The sequence below is a fragment of the Fukomys damarensis genome, unplaced genomic scaffold, assembly GCF_012274545.1.
Source record: "Fukomys damarensis isolate Sample0158 unplaced genomic scaffold, DMR_v1.0_HiC HiC_scaffold_1, whole genome shotgun sequence".
In the NCBI taxonomy this organism is placed as follows: domain Eukaryota; kingdom Metazoa; phylum Chordata; class Mammalia; order Rodentia; family Bathyergidae; genus Fukomys; species Fukomys damarensis.
In genome coordinates, this window is record NW_022900913.1 from 36,101,035 (window position 1) to 36,126,854 (window position 25,820).

At 35.3% G+C, this 25,820-nt stretch overlaps 1 long non-coding RNA gene across 1 annotated transcript; it reads right to left on the minus strand.

The window, feature by feature from the left end:
* Positions 1-11,740: 11,740 nt before the first annotated feature.
* On the minus strand, positions 11,741-25,343 carry LOC104876113. Its single transcript, XR_784248.1, has 3 exons — positions 25,246-25,343; positions 16,045-16,199; positions 11,741-11,813 (listed from the first exon to the last, which is right to left on the minus strand). It is a non-coding gene; the product is annotated as an uncharacterized LOC104876113 (long non-coding RNA).
* Positions 25,344-25,820: the final 477 nt, after the last annotated feature.

Genomic DNA, 25,820 nt, shown 5'->3' on the forward strand with positions numbered 1-25,820 from the left:
CACTATGGATTATAAAGAACAAAGATAAAGTTTCAAAAATGATGAAAGCATAAAGCCTAAAAATGTTATATTTAAGGTTACTTCAAACTAATTAAAATTATTTACTGAAGACATTGGACTTTGAACAAGAATGACTAAGTATTAAAAGGAAAAATAATATATTTTCCACCCTCAAACATTGATTTTTAAAAATTCATTAAACTTATTGAGCACAAAATTCAAATAAAACAGGAATAAGGAAATTTTTCAAAAATTCAAAAGCACAAGAGAATAGAGCAGGTTCATAACTGAGCAAAAAGAGTTACACAAAGAAATACAATGGGAAGACATGGATAGAAGGAGGGGGAAAATCAGGTATAGATTCCACACAATCCCAATAAAAACCTCTTATACTGTAGAAAACTATAAAAATATCATGATAAGGCAAATAACCTAGAACAGCAACATAAAACGAAGGAAGATCAAAGTTCAAGGACCCAAATCATCAAATTTTAAAATGTACTGTTAGGCTGTAATCAGGCAGCGCAGTATTCCTGAAGAAATAGACACACAGATAAATGGACCAGCAAAGACAGTGCAGCAATACAACCACACTAAGATGGTCAACAGATCTTTAACAGAGCAGCAAAGACAATTCGGTGGAGATATCAGTGCCCTTTGAACAATTGTGCTGGAACAATTAAATGTCCATATGAAAATAGGTAAACTCTACACTTATTAAAATGAACTTAAAATGGGTTATGAACTGAATTGCAAAATTAAAACTGATACTTGAATTTGGAGGTATGTATAGATCTCAACACATTAAAAAATATGATCTATAAAAAATTTTAAGACTTTTTACAACTAAAAACCATCTTTTTAACCAAACATACTGCTAAAAGAATGAAAAAAGAGAAGATATTTGCAAACTGCCGGTCTAATACTTTGCATCATATCCAAAATAAACTAAGAGCAGAGTGAATAAACTATAATAGTACATATGATCTTGAGAGACAATTGACAATGTGAAATAGGAAGGAAAGGACTAAATGTGTAGGGAAAGTGTGAAAGGTAGGTGAAAGGTAATAGGGAAAGAAAAAAAGTAGAAGAAAATGGAAAAACAGAAATAAAATATTTGTAAATGGGGAGGAGGGGGTGAAGGGAGGGCAGGGACAAGGGGAAAAATGAGAACCAGGACCTGTCATGTAAAGGTACAAGATCCCAATAATTAATGTAACTGTACTGTATACCTGAAATGTACCAATAAACTCAATGAGAAAAAAAAAAACACTAAGAACAAAAAAAAAAAATACTAAGAGCTCTCAGAATTCAACAATAAGAAAATATGACTAAAAAAATTCTGGGGTCTGGGATTTAGCTCAGTGGTTCTGCTGCCTGCCTTGAAAGCACAAGGACCTGAGTTTGATCCCCAGTACCAAAAATAAATAAATAAATAATAAAAAATTTAAAGATTCTGAACAGATGCTTTAACAAGGGTATATAGATGGTAAAGTAGTATGTGAAAACATATTAAAATCATTTCTCATTAAAGCATTGCCATGTAAAGCAATCAAATACTATAACATATATACAAGAACTGTTAAAACCAAAAAAAATAAATCTGACAAAAGTAATTGCTGTCAAGGGTACAGAACAATAGAAAGTTTTATTCATTGCTGATGCTAAGGCAAAACAGCATAATTACTTTGAAAGACTATTTTCAGGTTCGTACAATGTTAAACATGGTGTTAATATATGTTGGTAGCTATTCACCCAACTGACTTAAATACTTATGTTTACATAAATTAAACTGCATACAGATATTTATAACAGATTTTTTATAATCATCAAATATTGAGAGCAACAAAGGTACACTTCAGTAGACAAATTGATTTTTAAAATGTGGTATAGCCATTCCATCAAATATTATTCAACAACAAAAATAAATGAGTTATCAATGGACAGATCTTTTAGACATATTGCTAAGTGAAAGAAGATAGTTTTAAAATACTACATTTTATTATTACAATTATATGACATTTAATATACATTTAATATACAATTAGATGACTTTAAAAACATGTTTGAAAGGGTTTGGAGTAAGATTATGGCATGGGTGAAGCACAGAGGACATTTTAGGAAATTTCATTATTCTTATACTATACTAGTGGTTACATGGCATTATACACTTGTCAAAACCCACAGAATTTTACATCACAAAGGATGTCCGATATTCATACTATAAGAAATTATTCATAGGATAGAAGATCCCAAGATGGAATGTAATGACCAAGTGCCTTACAAATGTATGAAATATCTGATGAGAACTCCTCAAAGCTATCAAGATCATCAAAACACAAGAAAGGCTGAAGAAATGTGACAACCAAGAGAAGCCCAAAGGAATGTGATCACTAAATGGAATACATTCTGAACAACAAATGGCCTTAGGCAAAAATAACAGAAATGTGAATAAAACATGGACTTTAGTTTTAAAATACTATTTGTATTGATACATTAGTTATAATAAATGTACCATACTATAAGATGTTAATAAAAGACATAGGTTAGTGAGTATGCGAGAAGTCTCTGTGCCATCTTCAGATTTTTCTGTAAGTCTAAACGGTTTTATAACTAAATTTTTTATAAATGAATGAAAAACCATGATATCATAACAACATTGTAGAATTTGGGGAATAATTTGATTAGTTGAGTTTTTTTCTTTCCACAAAGGAAAAGTAGAGTCAATATGTATAGAAATAGTAAAGAAGTAGAACAGCACTGTATTTTGTTAGATGCAATATAAGAAATTAGAAGTCAATAACAAAAATGGTTTCACAATTCCAAAAGGATTCTCAAACCAGAATTATATAAATGGCCATTCTATAATTTGATGATAAGCCTATAAGTATTTTGTTAGGCACGTAAGTTCTCAAAAAGCTATCTCTTCTGAATCCTTTGTCAGAAATCAAAATAAGGAAGAAGCCCAAAGAAGTAAAAGGCAGTGGCTTCAGGGTACAAGGGCTCTGATCCATCAGAGGTGAAGAAAATTTCACCTCTGTGAGATTTGTTCAGGGAGACCAAATATCATTCACAATAGATAAGGTCAAAAGGATTCATCTTCAAGAAAAATGCCTTTGAAAACAAGATTTTTATTAATTTCTAAATTTTTACTATATATTAGAATATAGTGTGTAGTAACAAAATAAGTAAGTTTTATTAGATTGGTCCTTGTACCTGGAATATCCTGCTCCTTCTTCCACTTTCCTATTACTGACTGCTGCATTACTTGACAACACTTCTTTACAGCCTCACTTCTGAGACTTTTCTTGTTTTATTCAATGATACATTAATAACTTTCTACTGTAAGTTGTATGTTTAAACTTCTGTCTCTCATGAAGTGACTGGGTTTTCCTCAAGAATAAGAAACCATTGTCATCACCTCCATGCCCACAATGCTTAGCAATATACCACACAAGGCTTTCTTATTTAATCTCATATTTTAACAGAATACAAAATTAAGCAAAAAATACAAACACCATCAGCATTTATTCACATATTTCTCTTAATATTTTGATAATATTTTAATTTTTTATATTTTTCTTTATCTGTTGGGTAATTGGTGTTGTTCTTAGTGTTTGTATGAGTTCATATAAGAGTGATACTCTTGATCAGAAAGCTGTGTTGCCCTAATCCAAAAATGGGCAACTGTAATGAACAGACATTTCTCAGACAAACAAAAGTAGTAAATAAACATATGAAAAAATGTTCAACATCACTGGTCATTCAAGAAATGCAGATAAAACAACCCTGAGATTCCACCTCACACCAGAAAGAATCGCTGCTGTCATGAAATCAACCAATAACAAATGCTGGTAGGGGTGTAGAGAAAGAAGAACCCTGCTCCACTGCTGGTGGGAGTGCAGTCTGCTGCAACCACTATGGAAATCAGTACAGAGATACCTCAAATAACTAGGAACCGAGGTACCATTTGACCCAGCTATCCCTCTGCTGGGTATCTTTCCAAAAGAATTAAAAGAATCATACCACAGTGATATATGTGCACCCATGTTCACAGCAGCACAATTTGTAACAGCTAAAACTTGGAAGTAGCCTAATGGCACAGCAATGGGAGATTACATAAAGAAAATGTGGGGTGTTTTTTTTTAAATGGAGTACTATTCAGCCATAAAGAATGAGAAATTAGATACATTTATAGCTAAATGGATGCACATTGAGGTGATACTCAAGTGCAATAAATAGTACACAAATGTGTAAATACTGAATAGTTTCTCTAATGTGGGAATCTTAAAGTGTAAATAAAGATGAAAAGGTATAATAGATAATGTGAAATAGAAAGTAAAGGGGCAAAGAGGAAGTGAGAGGGGTAGGGGAAAAAGAAAAAAGGGAATGGAATTAATATGAGAAAAAGAAAAATGGAAACAAAGTCTTTGTAGATAGGGAGGGAAGGAAGGGCTAAAGGGAGAGCTGGGGAATGGGGAAAAAAGAACCAAGATGGATTATTGTAAAGGTGCAAATTTCAAATGATGAATGTCATTATATTGTATACAGTAAATATACCAATAAAATTAATTTTTTAAAAAAAGAAAGTTGTGTTGCAAATATTACTCAGGTAGTAGAAGTTTAATTCTGTTTAAGAAGTTTCAATATATGTTTATGATTTGTGTGAGTTTAATCTTAAATGCCACAATGAGTAGTATTCATTATGGCTTCTACAGACTTGTTCTTGAATCCTGATATCTAGCAAGTCAACTCTGGTAATCATAAGCACTGCTTTACTGTCTTTCTATTGTCTTTCTCTTCTATTTCTCTTTCTCTGCCTTGTATCAGTAATATCTGGCATCATTACTTATCTTTATTGCTATACCATATATGTAGCAAGAACATAGTGAGTGAAGTGGTGGTGAACCTATGGCACCCGTGCTATCACCAACTATTACCACTTAAAGCTCTAAACCAGGTGTGATGGCACACTCCTGTTATCCCAGGACTCAGGAGGCTGAGGCAGGAGGATCACTGTGGGTTTGAGGCCAACCCGGGCTACATAATGAGTTCAGAAACAACCTGAACTACAAAGAGACTCTGTCTCCCCCCAAAAAAGCTCTAAAAATTCACTATCTCTTATATACTGTATAGTTAAATACCTATTGATAAATCTCATCTTGATGCATTTAATTTCATAAGCTCAAGTTTCCTCTGAATGAACTTCATGGATACCTTAGATTTCAGTACATTGCCTGTATTTATTAAATGGAATTTAGTTTTGTGAGGAATTGTGAATAAAACACATTTCTTTTTTTACATGAAAATAAAAACCCACTGGTTTAATTTTATTACTTTACATTTAAAAAGGAAAAAAATATTTTATGTGAAGTGGAAACGATTATAATCACTTCTTAATGAGCAAAGTCAGTACAGATTGTGTGCAAATACACTCCAACCTTCCAATTCATTTCCTGTAGGGATTCAATGAACAGTAAAGAAAATACACAAATGGGGTTAGCATAAGTGTGAATAAATTGTCTCCCCAAGGCAATTGTACACACTTTATGGTTCAGCTGTTACCTTAAGCTATAATATGGAGTGCTTTTACATGCTTGAGGTTCTCCACGATGTGTCACTCTCAGGGTGTTTACATATGTTAACTCATTGGTCAAAGACATTAAAATCCTGTATTGCTTTATGGCTGGAAAGACTGCCTCTTACTGCTCACGGTCCATCCTTTCTGTCAACTGTAACAGCAAAAGAAGTTCAGTAGGTCTTCAATAGAGAAAACTGGGAGCCAGAATTTATTAAGCCATTCACTGACCATTTCATTCATTTATAAAGTCAACTTACTAAAAATGGAGAATACTTCAAGTTTAGAAACAAATACTACTTTGCTTTCTTACACAGTCAATGGTTCTTAGCATTTGCATTGTGAAGCTAACAAGTTCCGTAGGTATCAAATTACTTAGTAGAACTCTATCTGTCCTAAGTCCACAAAAGTAGAAAGATTTCTCCTGTGCAATTTGCTGTAGCTTTAAAATGTCCCTCACTTGCAAACTGCCTTTTGTTTATTCCATCTAGCTTTGCTCTTCTGGTCTGGAAGGATTGACGATTATCTTTTGTATTCAGAGCACCAAACTGGAACACTTCGAGTGATCATTTCCATTCTCAGGACATGTTCAACGCTTGTCTTCACATCTGCCCTTTCCACAATTTACACACACATGGGATCCCCTATCTAACTGCACTATAAGTTCCTTTAAAGATAGATCATGTCCAATTCAGCTTTGTGTTCTCACCTTCACTGAAGTCTTTTAATATTATCCATATATACTATACATTGACTACATGTATCCTCCAGACAACCCTAGCCTGATACTAGGTTCCCCTAGCAAGTAACTCTGTTGAAGTATTTCACTGACGAATTTTATAATTACCTTAACATAACTTCAATTTGAACCTCATATTACAGTTATGATGTCCCTTCAAATGAAGTTAATATTGCCTTATTAATATTGTTTTATTAACTTATGTTGGCAGAAGCTGGGTGCATTCCTGTTGTACTTTTAATGAGCCCAGAGGCTAAAATCTAATTGATAATTCCAATAAAAGTCTTAAATATTGTTGAGTTGCCTTTCAACAGAAATAGAAAGCCTCTCATCTGGGGTTTCCTGGCACACACATAAAGCCTCCTTGCATGTGATTTCTTATGTTTTAAGATGGTAACACATTCCCAAACTGAAATTGATCTGTAATTTCAATTTATATTAAAAATACCAGGAAGTGAAATCCAAGGCACAGAATTAGTGAGGCAGATGTAGTACAAATATAAAATATAGAAACTTTGTTCTTGCCATCCTGATCTTCACACTTTTTAATCTATGTTTACCCTCCTTATTCCAGTTAAGAACATTTGAAAATAATTTAAGCAACGGAGAAAGAGTTTATGCTAAGAGATCAGAAAGGCAAGAAGAGAAGACATGACAACTAAATGTAATATGGTAAACTGGATGGGATCCTAGAACAGAAAAAAGACATTGGGTAAAACTAAGGAAATCTGAATATTGTATAGACCATAATTTTTTTTAAATGAAGACAAGAACGTCCTGAATCGAGCATTATACCTCATGTTACAAATCTGTATTATAGATGATTTAGCACGCTGTTACAAGCCACTTCAGATTTTAGTAAAAGCTCTTTCAAAGATTCAACAAAAAAGGAAGAGCTCTACTTTCTGCTATAGTTGCAAAAAATGTTATAATAAAACATATTTATTCTTCTATTATCTGTTGCCTTCTTTTTCACATGACTCCAGTTAAGTTACAATGCATACATTATAGTATGAGTAATTTTATTGCCCACTATCTACAATCTTTTTAGGAAGTAAGACCATGTTTAAATAGTTGGCAAATGTGACAGTGATGGAATATCCACTTCCCATCTAAGAGCAAAGACCATGTTTTATGATTCTCTAACTTACCATTTCTATATGTCTTTCTTCACTTCTTTTTTTAGAGTTTGTCTTGTCCACTCAAGCCTAAATCATATTCCTGGTATACAGTTTTTTTAGATTTCAAATACTTCATCTACAAGAAAAATAAAAACAAGTTTCCGTGGTGGAACCCTATCAGAATCTTTTAAACTAATTTGGGATCTACTCAGATCTGTAGATTATGCTTTACATTAAGAAGCCAGCCTGGACTATAGATTTATTCAGTTAGCCCTCTGAATGACTCCATCTGTTCCTCTTCAGTGGAATCTTGTCAACTTTCTCTTCCGCCTTCTTGAGGTTAGGTATCTCCAGCAGAGAGAAGGGATGTCAGAAAGGGAAAATATCTATTCTTAAACCAAACTATACTTGACTTTGTTGTTTACCTTTGGGTCCATTCTGTTCCCTGGTTAGTAATTTGATTTGATGAAGCCAACTGTGTTCCTTCTCAGTTTAGCAATCCAGGGGGTTGTGGATGCAGAAAATAAACAGTAATATAATAAGAAAATAACCAAAGTATCAGCAAAACAGATGTAGGTCACATGTTGATTTCTGTTGATGTTCTCGTTAATCACAGCCACTTCAAAAAGCCTCTCAGGGCACATTTCTGAACACAACCACCAAAAAATAATTTCCTAATGTCCCCAACAAGAAGTAAATGCTCTTCTTTATGGTCTCTCTTAATAATACTGCATGCTCTTAAAATTGCTTCATGATTTCTGCTATTGATTATAATCATTTATGTCTATTCACTTTAAATATGAATGAAAATTAATTTAATTAATTCATATATGAACTATTTTGTTAATCTTATTTAGGTATAGTATGCAAATCAAAGTTAGAATGTATCAAGCTGTCATCCATGCCAGAAAATTAAGAGGTTGAACAAATTTTTTGAGGCATTACAAATCTTTTTATAAAGCTTAGAGGAAAACATTAGTAACCAAGCAACCCAGATAAAATATTTTTTAGTCAGGCACACTTAAAAGAAAAAAAAAAAGATGAGATGTATGCTTTAAAGGAGAAATTACTGGTAATTATAACCCACTTTAAAATAAGCAAAATTGAATCTCAGAACCCCCATCTGTCATTCAAGCACTTACCAAAGTTCTGCGAAGGAGTCAAAACTATGTGAGACTCAGCCCTTCTATTTAACACACTTTTCCACTGATGCAGAAGATAAAATGGAGAACAAATAATTCTCTGCACAGGGTAGAAGGGGAAATCACTTGCTACCGTAGTGGCTCGGCTCAAAATAGAATGCCTTTTCAGAGTAAGACCTGCTTTACATTCAGCTTGAGGTAGCATGTGAGAAAAAGACTTCAAAAAGGAGGAGCAAGTTGCGTTCCACCTTGGGTAAGTATGGTGCTCAGAACCGACTGAGGTAAGAGAATGCTGTGTGCGGGCGTTTGCGTGTGTGTTTGGCGGGTGTGTGTACCTGCATCCTTTCATGATTTATTTGCAATATATATTCTATTTTCCCCTTTGGATTCAGGCTTATATTTCCTTTGGAAAATGATCTGAAGGAACTACAGCAGAGTACTCTTTCACACTTGACATGGAATTCACTTGTCCATGAGGAACCATGGAGAAAGTCAGCAGGTCTAGGAGGAGGAAGGTCTGTACTGTATCACGCAGCTCTTTTACCCAGCTCTGGTACAAGTGATTATCTCAGTCTGGCTGTTTCCTTGAACCAAAGCCACAGATGTGTTCAGACCGCACAAGGAATAATAGAAAATGGTGACTATTCAAAACTTTAAATGTAAATATGTAAACGACATATTACCATTATTCCCAAAAAAGTACTACCCCTTAATTCAAATGTTCTTGACACTTTCGGAAATAGGAAGCAGTTCTGGAGGTTCTCTTTTTGGGGTGTTGTGACTGCTTTGATGTCTTCAATCTATTCAAAATGTTGACTCTCCATGTTTATTTTGACTTTGGAAAAGAACCATAATTCATACAGTGCCAGGTCTGGTGAATGAGGTGAATGAGAACACACCGTAACATTGTCATTAAGTCTACCTTCCATGGAAAGATTCATTTCTTAGTCATGCTACATAACAGAAAAGACTTTCAGAATTGTTTTTGGAAAGTGACGACAGCAATGGAATACTGTTTTCAAAGTGAGGAGGAACATTCTGAGGGGGATTAGTGGAATAGTATCTTTACTGTAATAATTTTTTTAGTTTGAATATTCACCATATAATGTGATCATACTTTGTATATCCTGGGCTTTTGACTGAGTTCAGATCATTCCTTCAGTTGATCTTTAACTGATCCTTTGATCAACCGTTGGATCAGTTAAGAATCTTTTTTCGAGCACTCTTCACTTTCAGTTCTAATAAATGTTTCACCCTCCTACCACAGCCTACCTGCAAGATCTAAGGTAATCCCATTGTTACAGAAAGCCATCATTGGTGGATTCTCTGTAATGTGGTTATTTTAGTAAATAGTTCAATAAGATGTATCTCAAGTTATCCTAATTTGAGCATGCCATAGTTTTTCTTCTGGAACACTAACTGATACACATAGTAATGATTAAGAGAGGGACTAGATAGTATAAAAACTTGGTAGAATAGTAATACAGCAAACCTATGTATTAGGGAAATAAAAATGTTAACTCTGTATTAACTCTAAGAAAGTAGGATATTGTACATGTTCACCCCAAAAACTGAATGATAGAATGCTCAGTGACAGCCTTGAACATAAATGAGTGTGTTAACCAAACTTCAGTACCTTGCTACCACTTTGTGTATCTTCTCTCATTCCTGAGCTCCAGGTTCCTCAAAGCTCTTTGTTTTACCTTCACACTGTTCTAAAGTGTTTACCTGAAGGGTTTCTAAAAGACAGAATAATTTACCTTGAAATTCATATAGGTCATTAGATCAATTTAAGTATGAAAAATATGAGCATAGGTAAATAGGATAGGAAAATATGAGCATAGGAAATCCTTGGCTTTCATCAGATTCTCAACTTGTCCTTTAAACTACAGTCTCCTCAAACATATAAAGATGCTATTGTTTTCATGTGAATAGTTTGTTAATTCTTATCAAGAGTGGCATGTTGAATATGGTAGACACATAGTATATGTATTTTGTAGTACTGGTTTGTAGCACATCAGATTTCATTGTAGTGTTCTTGAGTCAAACTAGCTGGGTTCAGATCATCAATCTTCATTAGTGACACTAGACACTATTTTATCCTAATCTATTTCATGTTAAGAAAAAAACAACAAAAAGCCTCATGTCAATGTGTTGTTATGGGAACTCCTTGTAAAGTGTAAATCACTATTACCCAATCCAAGAGTATTTTTATTTTAAATGTGATTCTTGCCTTTTAATCTAGGATAGTGAATTTCTCTTTTTTCTTTTTCTTTTTTTTTTTTTTTTTTTTTTTTTTTTTTTTTTTATTTTTTTTTTTTTTTTGTTGTTGTTGTTGTTGTTGTTACCCGGGATCAAACTCCAGTCTGCACTTGCAAGGCAGGCAGCGGCACTACTGAGCTAAATTCCAGGCCCTAGGATAGTGAATTTCTTTTTTTTTTGTTTTTCCTCATTGAGTTTATTGGCACATTTTAGGGATACAGTACAGTTACATTCATTGTTGGGATCTTGTACCTCTACATGACAGGCCTTGGTTCTCATTTTTTCCCCTTGACCCTGCCCTCCCTTCACCCTTCCTCTGCTCCCCATTTACAAACACTTTATTTCCATTTTTTCATTTTCTCATATTTTTTTCTTTTCCTTTATTACCTTTCACCTACCCTTCCCACTTTCCCTACCCCTTTAGCCCTTGAGGGTAGTGAATTTCTAATTGTGGGTCCAGGCATCATTGTTTCATATTTTAGTAAATTCTTTCACATCATATCAATAACTATTAGCTTACGCCAACCCTGAAACTAAAGGTCTTCTAAAGTCCTTCTTGTGATAACTTGTATACAATTTTCAATAGTTTTGTGATTTTTTTTGGAAGTATTTAAAAACTGGATTTAATGCCTTTGAAAATGTTTTGTCAGAAGTAATATTTATTGAGTCTTATGTTACCAGTTTCACACCTATTATATGAAAGGTTTTGAGGTATTTGAAAATAACCTTTATTTTAGTGCTTTGAATCCATTCAGTGTGAATCAGAGACACCAATGTCATTTGTGAAGAATTTTAAATACTTAATGCAGAGCCTGAGTTTGTTATTGTATGATTTTGAGCAATTTTCTCAACTTTTCCCAGTTTCTTCAATTAAATTGGAACAATCATGAGATATTTCTGTGGCTGTCTTTCATACTTTCTTCACACTCTTTCTCCAGATGTGGAAAGCGTCCTTTGGCATCCTAGGGGTGCTTTGGCAAAGAAAAGGCATAAAGAGCTTAAGGTTTTACATTCTGTTAAGAAAAAAGATATTTTCAACAGTGACTGATGCTGCTCCCTCACCTAAAATCGAGTAACTGCTTCTACCAACTTCCAATGTGGGGTCAGGCTGACACCAGCCTAGACTGAGCTCTGTCTAAACTGCATCTGTGTTAGGTTTCCTCCTCTCCCATTTACCACTCCCTTGGAGGATTTGTACGAACTGTTTTTAATAATCACTGGCACAAGGATCATCATTTCATGGTTGCTTCGGGAGAACCTGCCCTAAGTCATACCGTGCCCAGGATGTCATCTGCAATAGACAAAGGTTTCAAAAATAATACTAATGTTACTTTCATTAGCCATAAAAACTAAACTATTTCCAAATTTTCTCATTTTAGGCCCATCTTATAACTCAGAGAATGTAGATCATTACATTTTAGGATTAATTAATTGCATTTACCCAAAGCCGGAACATATTTTTGTGTGTATCTATGGGATACAATGTGATCATCTGGGATATGCATATTTCATGAAATGACTAAATGAAGCTAATGAACATATCCATTTCAGTTTCTTTTAATCTCACTGAGAAAAAGGGGGAAATGGAATACTATCTTGACCAAATAGATACTAAATACCATAACTTTTGTACTACTTATAAAAACCTGCCTTAGTTACTTGCCTTATAGCTGAGACAAAATATCTGTTAGTCAAAGTCCAAAGAGGAAATATTTATTGCAGACACTTCAGTCCATAGTTGGCTGGTTTCAAGGCAGGGTGGCATGGTAGAAAGGCATTACAGAGGAGAAACAGTTCATACCAAGCAGATGGCAGAAAAGTGGTGAATTGTTGAGGAAGCAACAAAGCAACAAGCCGTGACAGCAGACCTCTTTCTGCCCCTTATATTCTATCCCGGCTACACACCCTTAGGGTAGGTAACCCTTACATCCAGAGTGGGCCTTCCCATTATCCACTCCCAGAACTATGCCAAACCAGTGAGTGAACTAATGTCACATACCCTGGATCCCAGAACTACAAACTCTAGATGCAGCAACTCTGAAAAGCCCACCTATGATGGTATGAGGCTTTGGGGGGACACCTAGACACAGCCATAATAAAACTCTCCAAAATCTGGTGACTCCAGCATAATCTTGAATTTTAGGTGATTCTTCCTCTTTGAATTAAGATTAACTTTATAGTTTTGTCTACTGATTAGATAACCAAATGTTGGGCTACATTTCTATGCAGAACACAAAACCACAAGGAATCCTCACGTAAAGACATAAGACAAACTATTAATAGTTGCATAAAACAACTGTGAATAAAAACTCTTAGGTCCTGCCCTCCCAACTGTTGATTTCATATGCTCTTAAGCTTATTACTTTAATCTAATTTGTCCAATATTTCTTTTTTTCTCATTGAGTTTATTGGTACTTTTTAAATACACAGTACACTTACATTTATCATTCAGATCTTGTAGCTTTACATGACGTATCTTGGTTCTCACTTTTTCCCCATACCCCTGCCCTTCCTTTACCTCCTGCACCCTTCCCTATTACTCTTCCCTTTGTTTTAAAGGATAAACACATTTCAAATAATGATAAATTAATCAAGCCAGTCTACTAGCAAGTGTCACATTAAGCTTTAATATGAATCAAAATTTATAGATAAGGACATTTGCATACTATAGTGCTCTGAAGAACCGAACCTTTTATCTTATTTATTGCATTGATTCTGATGAGGAAAGTTTAGACTTGACTTGGCCAGGAGCTACTTTGGGTTCTGAGTTAAATAGCAATTTATCTCATAAGTCTTGTGCCCTAAGTACTTTATTTGGTATTTCCTGTATATTTCAACAGTAAAATTATGGGCAACTTTTATTATCAAGCATTTTCTTGTCTTTTAAACAAAGTACCCATGTACAATTTGTATTAAACATTGTTCTTTTTGTCCACCTCACTGAAAGCTAACTGGCTTGCTGATATTGGACAGGGTGGAAAAAAAATCAAACAACCTTGGCTTAAAACATTAAGAAAAGCAGTTTGAAAACTGAAAGTGTTCCCGAGGCTTATGGTCTGCAAACCATATGATGAGAACCCATAGGAAAAAAATGAAATCTTTAAAGCAGAAGCCGAACTACCCACAGGGTCTTTCTCCTACCCCTACTGCTTTACCATAGAAGTTAGGGTAAACAAATGTGCATTTACTCAGTGTGAGCTATTGTGTTAAACTCTTGCCTGAAGTATCTTATTTAACTTGTGTAAGACAAATAAAAATCTTTATTACTGTATTATAAATTGGCAAATTGAGTTTAACTTGCTCAAAGTCTCACAATAAATAAATAACGGAGGTGAAGTTTCAATCCACCAGTACAAATCTATAGTTTATACTCTTATACATTGTGACATTCTGGTATGTGAAGAAAAATGAAATATTCCAGTGGAAGGAAGGATATTTGATTTACATGAACATTGGACAAAGTTAAGTTAGACGGATCCATCACCTTGCAGTAATTCTACATCATAATATTAATAAGCTTATATAAATTCTTTAAATTTCAAAGTTTCTCTCTTCCCAATGTTATATGAAGTTCACAAAAGGAAGGTGGTGAAATTAGAACTCCTGAAGCTTTGTAACAGATTTCTTATGTTTTCTTCCTTTTACAAATACTTCGTTGGCCTGCGGTTGTTAATACACTGCTGCATTGTTTTATGAGCTGGGTATTTCAATAATTGACTAAAAGTTTAATGAGTCACACAAATTCTCACTACATTTCATAATGACGTTGCTACTTTAAATTATTTCCACTGCACAGCAAGACCATTGGAATGTACTGACAATAGTTAATTTTTTTCCTTTTTCTATTTTAGTTTTTATTTGTTGTGCTACCTTTGTAGTCTAGTGAAAGAAACTACTAAAAGTTGCTAAAAATATATGTATAAACATGTACACAGAATGCAGAGAAATAGCCTGGGAAAGAAGAATACGATGAAATGCATCTTGAAAGGGAAGACAGAATGTTTCTGGTAAATTAAAGTGACTGAATCTAAGGTAAGAGGCAGGAGATATACTTGGAGCCTCAGAAGGGCCGTTCTTCACAAGAGCAGGGATGCTAGGCAACTGATACAGGCTCAATTCCGCTGCCTAATTAATTTTTGGTAGAGAACCCTGGTTTACACACAGTATAAACTCCACCTGTTTCAGTTGTGCTGGAACTATGAAGGTATTGCTTATGTCCATACATGAAAGAGGTATTTAATCAAGGGGCTCAGAATTAAGATTCTAGGCCTCAGCGGAAGAGAGGCATGGGAGATCACAGTGGAGAAGAGAAAGTCTAAGATGAATGTTTCTATGTGACACTGAAGAAGACAGGGACAGCACTGTGCTGCTAGATTAGAGTTGAAGTTGGAAAAATGTCAGTAGCTCAAAAAAGTTGCTTTGGGGAGTTTTGCTTCACTCACCCATTAAGGTAAAGGCAATTTCACCTTATATCCAAAATAACAAAGGAGATGCATACGCATTACATTCATAAAAGAACAACATATACTTAAGGTTCAAGTGAAGCATGGGATTCAGATTCAGATTCAGGTCCTACACTCAGAGCCCAGACAGGCCCCGTTCAGTTATCTGCAGCACCGTCACCAATACCTGAGAACAGAAGCCTCTGAAATTGGAGGCGGAGATCTCTGCTTCAATCTGTGTGCACCATGTGTCCCCACACGGATTTCCAAATGACAACCAGAGAAGCTGAAAATGTTATAAGAACTCACAGAGAAAAGAGGTGGAAAATCCTTAACCACAACATTTTTGTACATTTTTATTTTTTTAATTGAGTTTATTGGTACATTTTAGGTGTACAGTACAGTTACATTCATCATTGGGATCATGTACCTCTACATGACAGGTCTTGGTTCTCATTTTTTCCCCTTGTCCCTGCCCTCCCTTCACCCCCTTGTACATTTTTAAATACCTATGCTATTCTTTTGAGGACAGATTTAAGATTTCTTTGCTTCATCAGTTACTTTTCTACATTTCATGGAGGAAAACACAATTTATTATAAGTTTATAATCTAAATTATTTAGACCATGAAATGCAGATGTTCAGCTAATGGAGTTATACTTTAAAACAAGTTAAGCGTAACTTCAAGTTTATGTAACAAGAAACCTCTTTATGATAAAAGAAAATGAAGTTCAATAGTAGTTCTGACCTATGCAACTTACCAATAATTCTCAGCTTGCCTTAAGAGAATTCCATTTTAGTGGGCTCATGCTCTGTCGAGTGGAGAAATTTCAAAGGTTACTTCTAGCTTAGTACAGTTCGCCCAGCTGCTCTGCATGAAACCGTCTCAGCAGCAAAGCCAAGGAAGCCATTCATACTGGGAACAGGAGCAAGAAAAAATGAAGGCTAGGGGTCCAAAGTAGCCAATTAAAGGTCATTTCCAAATGTATACAGCAAAATGAGATTTAAACACAGAAAAATTTCTACAAAGATAATCATGGTTTAAGTATCTATGTGGTAATAAATATATCTATCTCTTTGGACTCAATGGCTTATGCACAAAATAAAATTTTCTCATTATTTCCTGGCTCTTCGTGTCTTTAAAAAAATCTTCAGTACTGCCTCAACCTAAAGCTGTCTAGCCATGGGGAAGACAATCAATTATATCTCCCCCATTGGACTGTGAGTTTCTTGGAAGATGTGAACTCTCGTTTCCAGTGCTTAATGGGCTAACATTAAAGCTATGTTTCAATTACTGGTTGACCTCAAATGTTCCGCACTTCTTATCTGTTTGACTATTCCCTTTTCTGGTCATCTTTTTTTTTTCCTTCTTCTCTTCCTATTAAATCTTGTACCTGAAGATTCCAACTTACATAGGCCCTTTATTTCTCTCATATATTATAAATTTCCCTCCTTTTATCAGTACACGTTTACATTCATAGTGGGGAGTTGTACATGTTCATAACACAGCTTATTTCTTTTATTTCTCCCCTTCCCCTCCCCTCCTCTCCACCTCTCTCCATTTCTTGGCCCCTTCCCTTTTGCAAAACATGTATCTCACTTAACATTATGGTCTCAAGGTGCATCCATTTTCCTACCAATGACTCTAAACCACCCTTCTTTATGACAGAGCAGTACACCATTGTATAGAAACACATTTTCTTTATCCGTTCATTTGTCAGTGGACACCTGGACTACTTCAATATTCAGCTATCATGAATTGTGCTGCTATAAACATGGGCATGCATGTGCCACTGTCATATGAAGTCTTTGACTCTTTTTGGGAATCTGCATCAAGTGGAATCACGTGCTGTAGTTTTTTAAGGAAGCACCGTATTGATATCCACAGTGGTTGTACTAGTTGATTTCTCACCAGTAATGTAGAAGGGCTCCTCTTCACCGCAGCCCTGGCAGCATTTGTTATTTGATTTCCACATGATGGCCATTTTTTCTGAAGTAAGATGGAATCTCAGTGTTGTTTGTATCTGCGTTTCTGTAATGGCCAGAGATTCACATATTTGCTAGTTGCTTGTACTTCCGAGAAGTGTTTATTTCACTCATCCATTTTTGTTTTATTATTTTTATTTTTTAATTTAATAAATTTTATTAAATTTGATCCCATCCCCCTCAAGCCCAGTCCCCTCCCTATGTACAAACCTTTGTTTCCATGTTTTCCTTCTATTTTCACTTTTATTCTTGTCTCCTCCTTCCTTTCTCCCTCCGTCCTTCCTTGTTCCCCTTCCCCTTTGGATACTTTCTTCCCATTTTCCAACACCCATTATACACTTCAGTCCTTATTTCCACTTTTGGTTTCTCACACCAGAGAAACAATATGGTATTTAAACATGTGTGCCCAATTTATTTCACTTAAGAGTATGTTCTCTAGATCCCTCCGTTTAGCTAAAATGTCTGAAGTTCATCCTTCTTTATGGCAGACTAGTACTCCGTTATATAAAAGAACTACCCTTCTTTATCCGCTCACCAGTTGATAGGCATTTGTGCTGTCTCCAAGATTTAGCTATTACAAACTGTGCCACTATAAACATGAGTGTGCCTATATCAGTGTGGTATGATGTTTTTAATTCTTTCAGGAAAATACCAAGAAGTATAACTGGGTCAAATGGAAACTCTAGTTTCAGTTTTTGAGAAATCTCCACACTGATTCCAGAGTGGTTGCACCAGTCTACATAACCACCGACAGTGGAAAAGCATTCCTTTTTCCCCACGGCCCTGCCAGCGTTTGTTATTGGATGATTTATTGATAGCAGCCATTCTTTCTGGAGTGTGTCATTGTTTTCATATGCCTCTCTTGAATGAACAGTGATGTTGAACATTTTTTCACATATTTATTTGCTGTTTCTAATTCTTCAGCTAAAAATGTCTATTCATTTCATATGCCCATTTTTTAATTGGGTCTTTACATTTGGAGGATCTGATTTCTTTTTTGAGGTCTTTATATATTCTAGATAACTCTCCCATTTTTTGATTGGGTCTTTTACTTTGGAGGATCTAATTTTATTCAAGTTCTTTACATTGTAGCCATTAGTCCTCTATCCAAGAAATAGCTGGCAAAATTGCTTCCTTCTGTAGGTTGTCTCTTTACTCTATTAGTTGTTTTCTTTGCTGTGCAGAAGCTTTTAAATTTGATATGATCTCATTTTTTGATTCTTGATATTATTTCCTGAGGTTCTGTTCAGAAAGTCCTTGCCAATGCCTATGTCTTCAGTACTTTTACCTCTTTTATCTTCCAGATGATTGTGTTTTTGTTTTAACATTTGAATCTTTGATCCATTTTTATTTTAGTTTAATACATGCTGAAAGATATGGATCTAGTTTCAATCTTCTGCATATTGATAGCTGAAAAAAGTGGCAGTCATTTCTAACTATGAGTCAAATATGAAATCCCATGTTTTCTAAGAGATATTTTCACATCTGCCTCAATTAGGTGAATTTTTCTCTCTTATTTAACCTATACGTGTTATTTCAGTTAATTTATTTGACACTTTATAATACTAACTGAAGGATTTGATACATATACCATAGGTAAGTCAAGAGTGCCAACTAGCAGAAATGAGAACGAGTTCTCATTGATCCAAAATAACATAAACTGCATTGTTTTCTTAAATGAAGGTCAAATCTTAATATAGGGAATCACTTCAAACCTGAATAAAATTTACACAGTTGTAAAATCATTAAACAAGCACAAAAGGGGAACTTTAAGTGAATCCCTACAAGCAAAAGTTTAATTTTGTTCGATAACCAACTTTTTTAAGTTTCCTCATTCCAACTTCTCCTTCTGCTCACTCCTAGCTAACATTTTTATTTTACTGAGAAAAATAAGTAATCAGCAGAGAACTTCCATAGGATTCCATGACTAGAATGGCCAGGCTACCTGCCTATGTGCAAATCCCTGTCATTACTCAAGGTCTTATTGAGAAGTCCCCAGTGACCCTGCATAGGACAAGCTCCTCCACTGCTGCGCCAGGCCTCACAGCCCTTTGATTCATTCAGATGCATTACCCCAGTAATTTTCAATACTTCCTCCTCAAGCATTGGTCCCTCAGCTTATAGTGTATTTCTGCTATGAACGAATGTACTGAAATAGCTCCTATCAAGAGAGAAATTGACATGATTTAATATACACATGTGAGAAGTTTATTATGGAACCGTCTCACACAATTGTAGAGGCCCAGAAGTCACACAGTGTGCTTGCTTCCTTCAAGCTGGAGAACCAGGAAAGCGGTTGGTGCCTGAGTTCAGTGCCCTGAGAACAGAGGAGCTAATGATATAACACAAAGTTCAAGGCTGAAGGTCTGACACCTCAGGGTTAGAGAGTCAGAAGTGGAGTTAGGGCCTGCAGTTATTGTAAGTCCTAAAGCCCAAAAGCCTAGCACCAGGATCTCTGATGTCCAAGGGCAGAAGGTAGATATCTCAACTCAAGAAGAGAGAAAGAAAGTTCACCCTTTTTGTGCTTTTTCTTCTACTCAGACTCTCAAACTGTTGAATGATGCCTGCCCACACTGGTGGAGTGACCTTCCTTCTCAATCTACTGACTTAAATGCTGAACTCTTCTCACAGATATCTCTCAGCCACACCTTCACACTCACACAGATGCATCCAGAAATAATTTTTATTAACATGTGGGCATCCCTTAGCCCAGTCAAAATGACGCACAGAATTATCCATCGCTGCATTATCATTCATTTGTCTTTTCGCTTTAACTTAAAGCCCCTTCTGAATATTTCTTCTACTAGTTTTCTCTATGCCTTTGCCCCCATCCTTTCCAACTTGATTTTATTCAGCTTTGACAACTCTACTCCACTGAAACAGTTTGACTTGGAGGTGATGAATGATCTCATTCATTTCAATCCTCTTTTTTGTTTTAAATATATGAGCTGCATTTGACAGTTTAAACCTTTTCTCCACGAGCTTCAGAGAACACAATTGACTTGTATATTTCTAGTCACTTGAAGCCTTGCCTACTTGAGAGGAAAATGACCTCTTGGGAAAACTCCAAGGAAAAGGGCTACAGCCAGGGCTTCACTGTCAACCCAGGTGTTCAACAAGCACACATTTTAGGGAGCAGCATAGGCTCTGAGCTGAGGGAGTACCACCTCTTCCAACTGTAGCAAGAAGATACAGACCCTGGCCTCATCTCCTTAATGAAATAAATTTTGTCTCACTCATTTTCTGACATTAAAATGCTCAGAGCTGGGGAAATAGCCCTCAGACCAATGTAGTCCAAATAATTATCCTCTTTCACCGTTAATTGTTCCACGGAAGGCAAGTACTCTCCTGATTACACAATTTAACAGCCCCACACCCCACTTTCCAGGACCAACACCAAAGGTCTGATATCTGCCTACTCTATCCTTTCATTTTGCCAAGAGTAAAAAATTTGTAAATTTTATTTGGTAATATTTTAAGTAAATGTTGCATCTATATTTACCATAGAATTGGTACAGTGTACATAGTTATAACAATTTTTGCATTGTCTGAGTCAGGTCTTGACACCAAAGACAATGGCATAAAAAAAATCCATTGTAGAACTCACTATCACTATCACTTTGTCAGAAATTAATAGAAATTGGTATTGAAAAGTGGCTAGTCATTTTCTAAGATTACTCTGCTTGAAAATCCCAGCCACATTAATGCACTTTTAAATGAGTGCATAGTATATAGAATAAGGAATTTCACTTTGACGTGCCCATACATGCTTTCTTCATTTCCACACCCCAGTTACCCCTTTGCTGTTCCATGTGCCCTCATTTCCTTCTTCTCCTTTAAAAGTCTCCTTTCTCCTCTCAAGTTGTCAATTTGTTCCACAGATTCCACATATGACAGAAAACACACAATGTCTGTCTTTCTGAGTCTGGCTCATTTCAATTAACATGAGGATCACCAGTTTTTACCCCTTTTTTCTGTAAATGGTATGGTTTCATTTTTCATTTTGGTTCAGTGAGACTCCAGTATGAGTATGTGTACCACACTTCTTTTGTCTTTACCCATTCAAGAGTTGCCTGTCACCTTAGCTGTCTCTATAGCTTAGCTATTGTGAACTGTGCCACAGTAAGCATGGCAACCCTGTACTATGCTCTCCTTAGCTCTTTCTGGAATATTTCTAGGAATTATATGGCTTGTTCAAACTGTAGCAGTATTGTGAGGGTTTGGGGTTTTTTTGGGGGGTTGTGTTTTTTAGCAGCATCCATACCAGTTTCCACAATTGGTATACTAATGTGCCATCCTACGAGAAATGTAGAACACACCACCCTCCTCAGCAGCTTTTCTTGTTTTTTGTATTCTTGATGATAGCCATTCTGGCTGTGAGAAGATGAAATCACAACGTAGTTTCAATGTGCATTTTCTTGAGGGATAAATATAATGAATATATTTTTCGTATACTTATTCGCCATTTGTACTTCTTTTGCCGAGTGTCTGTCAAATTCATTTTCATGTTTATTGATTGGGAGTTTTTTTGGTATTACAAGTTCTGTGATCTTTACATATTTTAGCTATTAATCTTCAGCTGGAGGAGTAGCTGGAAAAAAATTTCTGCCATTCTGGATGCCATCTCTTCACTGTGCTAGTCCTTTGCTGTGAGAAGCTTTGTAATATAATATAATATTCTTGTCAATTCTTGCAATTATTTCTGTGCAACTGGGATCCTATTCAGTGCTCGTGCCTATGACTTGGAGTGTTTCCCCTGTTTTCTTCTAGCAGGGTAAGTTTCAGATCTTTGATTCATATTGCACCGAGCTTTGTACAGGATGAGAGATACAGGTCCAGTTTGTCTTTTACATGTGGATATCCAGTTTTGCATTTGCTAAGGGGCTGTCTTTCCTCCAATGTATGCTTTTCACATCAAACCATAAGGCTGTAGTTGTGTGAGTCTGTTTCTGTGTCCGCTACTCTGTTGTATTGGTCTATCTGTTACTTATGCCCATACCATGCTTCTTTTGTTACTATGGCTCTGTAGTGTATTATAAAATCAGATGTGATAACTCCAGAATTGCTCTTTCAGCTCAGGATGCTTTGGCAATTCTGGGTGTTTTCTCCTTCCACAAGAATTTTTAATATTGTTTTTCTTCTAATTCCTTGAAGAAAGTCATTGCCAACTAGATTAGTCATTTTCTTTGGTGTTGAGACCTAATACCCAGCACCTATAACTTAAAGAAGGAGAGTTTATTTTGGCTCACATTACAGAAGTTTCAGTTCTTTTCATGGTCAGCCAGCTCAATGCAGAAAAAGAAAAAGTGGAAGGGTCTGGTGGAGGAAAACTGATCATATTATGGTACTGAGGAATTGGAGAGAGTGAAAGGAGGAATCAGGCAAGGAGATATATACCCTGCTGGGTCACGCCCCCTTGAGCCCTCTTCCAACCAGACCCCCCTCCTAACGGCGTGTCAGCTAAAACTCCCCTACAACCCACCACCTTCTAACAGCTCCAGAAGGGGACATCCAGAAATAAACCATAACACCAACCACAGTGATGCTTGAGACAATTTTCTTTTTCTCCAATCAAAAGTTTTCTCAAGGCACAACCATTCCCTCAGTATTCGGTGAGGATTTTTAGGAGGCTCAGAATCTTACCTTTGTCTTTGACATTTTATTAACGAATAACCAGATTACATTCTAGTTGACTCTTATTTCCCAATTAAACATTCAGAGCTGTGAAAATGATCCTCAAAGTAAAGTGGTCTGAAGCATTTCTCTTTTCCTGTTAATAAAAATTGTTCTCCTTACAATTTTAAATGTGTCACAAATATCTCCAATAGTGGGGTGAAGGATGGACAAAAGTTTCATCTTTAGAAATTATCTCAATGCTGGGAAAGAGAAGTTGCCAAGCAACGGATTGCTGTACTAACACTAGTGAGGAATGACCCTGAATACTTACTGTATTTTATTTCACTAATGGAGTCTATGGTCTTAGTTATATAAAAATATATTTCACTGTCACTAAATGGAAAAGTATTTCATAAAAATCATTTTATTCTATGTTTTTCAATTTTAAATGAAACACATTTATAATTCATAATAATGTAATCCTCACAAAATAATTAAAGGAATGTTTAATGTAATTAAAAATAACATTTCCTTTGTATTATCCCTCACAAGACTACAAAGTTAAGATTTCTTGAGAGAAAATTTGTAGATTTAACTCTCGGTGAAAATAAAACATAATGTACTGCTTTGGAACCATTCAAAATTTCTCTAGTCAGACTTTCTGGATCACTGACTCCAATCTCACTATAATTTACTTTAGGAAATGCCAAATGAGTGTTATAACTATTCAGTATATCATATTGCACAGTGTCTTCAATCATGCTTCTATTTTATTTTAAATGATTGGAATAAAATTACAGTATAAGCACACTGAAGACTTGGGGTGAAAGACCTGAATTTCATATAAACACTAAAAATCAAATTTAGATACACATTGATGCAAATACACTTTTCCTGGCATTAAATAAATATACCACTTTTCTGTATTTATCAAGGTGACAAAAAAGTGAACTGTATTGAACAGAGTAATTTGTTAATTAATGTCAGATTAATTTATTCATCAAGATGAAATGAGAAAGTTTATTCTTACAGAGATAATATTCTTTTGTCTTAGTTTAATCAGCATGTTTTTCTCAGTATTACACACATCACGTGAAATTGGAATTACCTAATCTTAGTCTGTGTAGAGAAGAGGGCAAAGAACAGGACATGAGTTAACAGAGTCACTGAATAACAACTAAATCAAAGAATAGCAAAGGAATGCCCTGAGCTGAGGAATTATGAGTCAGAATAAGGTAAACTAGGGAAACAAGGTAAATGGATCTGTCCTACAGCCAGGAAGATCTGATCCAGACACTGGAGTGCAAGGATGGAGTGAGAAGAAAGATAGAAAATCTTAGCAGATAAGAGAAAATACAGTTTTAGGGAATTTAGATGAATACTGAAGGTACATGCCTAAGATGGAACATATTGCTCCTTTTTGTATTCATTTGTGTAGATGTGGAATGGAGGAAAAAACAAAGCTTTCCTAACATTAAGATTCACAGATACCAATGGTGATTAGAAGTAAATTCCTATCTTAGGAACAAATTTCTATCTTATTAATAATAACTTCCTGTTTTGTCTGAGGAAGCAGTAAAATTTTTATGTCCCAAAGAAACGCACTGATCAAGATGGACCTTGATGGTCGATATGTACATTAAGTTACCTGGACCACAGAGTAATTCTCACAGGAATTCTATACAGCTCTTCGAATGATTTCCCAAGAGATGGTATGTATTTCAGTAGGGAAACTGCTCGTTACTGCACCATTCATCTGCTTTTCTCCGTTCTTGTCTCACTTTCCAAATGCTTCACGTGTGCTTCCAAAAGCAACACTCCAAATAAACACAAGTCCCTGGTATTATGTGGATTAGACTGCAAGTATTCAAATTAGGCTCTTAATGTAATTAGTGCTCTGAGACAGTCATTGACTTTAATCATTTTTTTTCACTGAGTTTATTGGTTCATTTTAAGTATACAATACAGTTACATTCATCATTAGGATCTTGTTCCTTTACATGACGTATCTTGGTTCTTATTCTTCCCCATTCCCCTTCCTGCCCTTTTACCCCCTCTACCCTCCCTATTTACAAAGACTTTGTTTCCATGTTTTTTACCTTTTCTCATATTTTTTTCTTTTCCCTTTTTTCTTTCCTCTACCCTTCCCACTTCCCCTACTCCTTCAGAAATTTTCTCCCTATTTCCCAATATCAATTATACATTTTTGATCATTTTTATTTTTAGAAACACAGTTTGTTCAAATCACTTGGCTGATCTATAGTTTTTTAGAGTATGTCCACAAAAATATGTATTCTTAAGGATACTTTCAGAATTTAGGCATACATCTGTTCTCAAAAAGTAGGATTCTAATGTCTTACCTTCTAATCTCTTGATGTTAGTCCACATATCATCAATAAATGCACAAAAACTGGCTTCATGTAGGATTAATGAAAATTTGTCAAGCTTTTGAGAACTAGGTGAGTCTAAAAGTATTCCTCTAAGAGTTCTGTAACTATTATGACATCATGGTCAATCTAACTAATATCCTAGACATTTTTTGGGGTTTCAAGGATTCAAGGTATTTAAAAGCGATACAACAAAAGTGGAAATAGAGCACGTGATGAATCTGAAGTAAAACTGAATATTTATTTTATTTGCTTCTGAAGTTGTATGGTTTCTAAATAGACCCTGTCATTTATTAACACTATTTTTATATAATTCTCTATTGTTTGGCTTATTAGAAAATGATTTGGCTTATTAGAACTATAACAAGTAACTATGCTTCTTATCACAACTAAAATTTTGATTACCTTAATGTATAGTTATTTAGCCACATAAGATTATTCATTAGTAGGATTAACTATCTGACAGGCACTGGAAGCACAAACTTTACACACCCTCAAATGCACTGTTGTTTTCTTTTTGTGTTTTTGGTTTTTTGAGACAGGGTCTC